We start from the raw sequence: 4386 nt of genomic DNA, 5'->3' as shown, positions 1-4386 counted from the left end.
AACCGGGAAGATCTGCGTCGCCCCTTCTGGGAGCCTCCGTGCACCAGGGTTCCAGATGGCCTCCGGTGTTTTCCTCTGGAATCAGCAATGTGTGCAGAGAGCAGTCTCTTCTAGTTTCGCAGGCGTGTCTGCCTCTCTGAAGGTTTAGCTCTCCCTCCCACGGGATTTGGGTGCAGAGAACTGTTTATCCGGTCTGTTTCCTTCAGGTTCCGGCGGTGTCTCAGGCAGGGCTCCTGCCGCTCCTGGGCCCTCTCCCACGGGAGCCCAGAGGCCTTGTACAGTTTCCTCTTGGGCCAGGGATGTGGTCAGGGGTGGGCAGTGTTGGTGGTCTCTTCCGCTCTGCAGCCTCAGGAGTGCCCACCTGACCAGGCGGTGAGGTCTCTCTCCCACGGGTTTTGGGAGCAGAGAGCTGCTGCGGGCCGGGATCCGCTGGTGTTGGCAAGCAGGAGACCGCATGCGAGGTATGGTCGTGACTGGAGTTCAGCCTCTGTGTGTCCCGAGATCACCAGGCCGGTTTCTTGCAGCAGAAAAGTTGGTCTTACCTGTGGTCCCGAGGCTCAAGTTCGCTCTCGGGGTGCTGCCCACGGGGTCTCTGCGGTGGCAGCAACCGGAAAGATCTGCGCCGCCTCTTCCGGGAGCCTCGGTGCACCAGGGTTCCAGATGGCCTTCGGTGTTTTCCTCTGGAATCAGCAATGTGTGCAGAGAGCAGTCTCTTCTGGTTTCGCAGGCGTGTCTGCTTCTCTGAAGGTTTAGCTCTCCCTCCCACGGGATTTGGGTGCAGAGAACTGTTTATCCGGTCTGTTTCCTTCAGGTTCCGGCAGTGTTTCCGTTTTTTTTTTTTTTTTTTTTTTTTTTTCAGGAAAATTTCCCCCAGTGCCCATGTGAATGAGAATCTTCCCCCCTTTTTTTTTCCACTTGTTTGAGTGTATCTGGTTTTATGTGGAGGTCTTTGATCCACTGGGACATAGGCTTTGCACAGAGTGATAAGAATGAATCGATTTGCATTCTTCTACATGCTGACCTCCAGTTGAACCAGCACCATTTGTTGAAAATGCTATCTTTTTTCCATTGGATGGTTTTAACTCCTTTGTCAAATATCAAGTGACCATAGTTGTGTGGATTCATTTCTGAGACTTTAATTCTGTTCTACTGCTCTATCTTCCTGTTTCTGTGCCACTGCCATAGAGTTTTTTATCACTATTGCTCTGTAATACTGCTTGAGGTCAGGGGCGGTAATTCTCCCAGAAGGTCTTTTTATTGTTGAGAATAGTTCTTGCTATACTGGGGTTTTTGTTGTTCCAAATGAATTTACAAATTGCTCTAACTCTATGAAGAATTGAGTTAGAATATTGGTGGAATTCTATTAAATCTGTAGATTGCTTTTGGCAAAATGGCCATTTTTACAATATTAATCCTGCCAATTTATGAGCGTGAGAAGTCGTTCCATCTTCTAAGATTTGAAGTTCTTGTCATACAGATCTTTCACTTGCTTGGTTAGAGTCACTCCAATGTATTTTATGTTATTTGGGACTACTGTGAAGGCTGTCATTTTCTTAATTTCTTTCTCAGTCTGTTTATCTTTGATTAGAGGAAAGCTCATGATTTGTTTCAGTTAATTTTATACCCAGCCAATTTGCTGAAGTTGTTTATCAGCTTTAGTAGTTCTCTGGTAGAACTTTTGGGGTCACTTAATTATACTATCATATCATCTGCAAATAGTGATATTTTGACTTCATTCTTTCCAATTTGTATCCCTTTAACCTCCTTTTGTTGTCTGATTGCTCTGGCTAGGACTTCAAGTACTATATTGAATAGGTAGGGAGTTAGTGGTCAGCCTTGTCTAGTCCCCGATTTTAGTGGGATTGCTTCAAGTTTCTCTCCAATAGGGTAATGTTAGCTACTATGGATGATCGTTTTGATGTGTTCTTGAATTCGGTTTGCAAGAATTTTATTGAGTACTTTTGGGTTGATATTCATGAGTGGAATTGGTCTAAAGTTCTCTCTCTTTTTGTTGGGTCTTTGTGTGGTTTAGGTATAAGAGTAATTGTGGCTTCATAGAAGAAATTTGGTAGCACTGTCTCTGTTTCTACTTTGTGGAATAGTTTGGACAGTATTGGTATGAGGTCTTCTATGAAGTTCTGATAGAATTCTGCACTAAACCCATATGGTCCTAGGCTTTTTTTGGTTTGGAGACTTTTAATAACTTCTATTTCTTTAGGAGTTATAGGATTGTTTGGATGGTTTATCTGTTCCTAATTTAAATATGGTACCTAGTATTTGTCTAGAAAATTGTCCATTTTCTCCAGATTTTCCAATTTTGTAGAATACAGGCTTTTGCAGTAGGATCTGATCATTTTTTGAATTTCCTCAGATTCTGTTGTTATGTCTCCCTTTTCATTTCTGATTTTGTTAATTTGGATACTGTCTCTGTGCCTTCTGGTTAGTCTGGCTAAGGATTTATCTATCATGTTGATTTTCTCAAAGAACCAGCTTCTGGTTTTATTGATTCTTTGTATAGTCCTTTTTGTTTCTACTTGGTTGATTTCATCCTTGACTTGATTATTTCTTGCCTTATACTCCTCTTGGGTGTATTTGCTTCTTTTTGTTCTAGAGAGTTTTTGTTTGTTTGTTTGTTTGTTTTTTGATTTTTTGATTTTTTTCTAGATCAGGGACAGCATTGTGATCAGAGACTTTATTATTCAACTGCCAGAAAACTGTTTTAAAGTTTTAGGTGTGCTGTCAAGCTGCTAATTTATGCTCTCTCCTGTTCCTATTTGGAGGCACTCAGAGCTATGAGTTTTCCTCTTAGCACTGCTTTCATTGTGCCCCATAAGTCTAGGCATATTGTGCCTTTATTTTCATTAAATTCTAAAAAGTCTTTAATTTCTTTCTTCATTTCTTCCTTGACCAAGTTATCAGTGAGTAGAGCATTGTTCAACTTCTGGATATATGTGGGGTTCCTGTTGTTTTTGTTATTATTAAAGACCAGGCTTTGTCCTTCGTGATCTGATAAGATTCATGGGATTATTTCAATATTCTTGTATCTGTTGAGGCCTGTTTTCTGCATGATTATATGATTAATTTTGGAGAAGGTACCATGAGGTGCTGAGAAGACTGTATATTCTTTTGTTTTTAGAATGAAATGTTCTATAAATATCTGTTAAATCCATTTGGTTCATAACTTTTGTTAGTTTCTCTATGTCCCTTTTTATTTTCTGTTTCCATGATCTGTCCATTGATGAGAGTTGGGTGTTGAAATCTCCTTGTATTATTGTGTGAGGTGCTATGTGTATTTGAGCTTTGGTAAGGTTCCTTTAGTGAATGTAGGTGACTTTGCATTTTGAGCATAGATTTTTAGGATTCAGAATTCATCTTGGTGGATTTTTCCTTTGATAAATACAAAGTCTCCTTCCTTACCTTCTTTGATCATTTTTGGTTGTAAGTCAATTTTATTCGATATTAGAATGGCTACTCCAGCTTGTTCTTCATACCGTTTTCTTGGAAAGTTGTTTTCCAGCCTTTTACTCTGAGCTAATCTGTCTTTGTCTTTGAGGTGTGTTCCTGTATGTTGCAAAATGTTGGGTCCTCTTTATGTATCCAGTCTGTAATTGAATGAATTATTGTTGTTTCATATCATTTTTGTTGTTAGAGGTGGTATTATGCTTGGGTGGTTCTCATCTTTTGTAATTAGATTACTTTCTTGTTTTTTTTTCTAGGGTGCGTTTTCCTCTTTTTTTTTTTTTTTTTTTTTTTGAGTTTTCCATCTCTTTTCCTTTGTAGGTCTGGATTTGTGGAAATATGTTGTGTAAATTTGTTTTTTTTCCAAGGAATATCTTGTTTTCTCCCTCTATGATAATTCAGAGTTTTGCTGGATATAATAGCTTGGGCTGGCATTTCTGTTCTTTTAGAGTTTGTGTTACATCTGCCCAAGATCTTCTGACTTTCATAGTCTCTGGTGAGAAGTCTGGTACAATTCTGATAGGTCTGCCTTTATATGTTACTTGACTTTTTCCCTTACTGCTTTTAATATTCTTTCTTTGTTTTGTGCATTTGGTGTTTTGATTATTATGTGACAGAAGGAATTTCTTTTCTGGTTCCTTCTTTTTGGAGCTCTGTAGGCTTCTTGTATGTTTATAGGCATCTTTTTTAAAGTTAGGGAAGTTTTCTTCTATAATTTTGTTGAAGATATTTCCTGACCCTTTAAGTTGGGAGTCTTCACTCTCTTCTGTACCTATTATCCTTAGGTTTGATCTTCTCATTGTGTCCTAGATTTCCTGGATGTTTTGGGCTAGGAGCTTTTTTCGTTTTACATTATCTCTATCAGTTGTGTCGAGGTTTTCTATGGTATCTTCTGCCCCTGACATTCTCTCTTCTATCTCTTGTATT

Source organism: Rattus rattus, chromosome 3 (genome assembly GCF_011064425.1).
Source record: "Rattus rattus isolate New Zealand chromosome 3, Rrattus_CSIRO_v1, whole genome shotgun sequence".
NCBI classification, from domain to species: Eukaryota; Metazoa; Chordata; class Mammalia; order Rodentia; family Muridae; genus Rattus; species Rattus rattus.
This window is presented reverse-complemented; position numbering follows the sequence as displayed.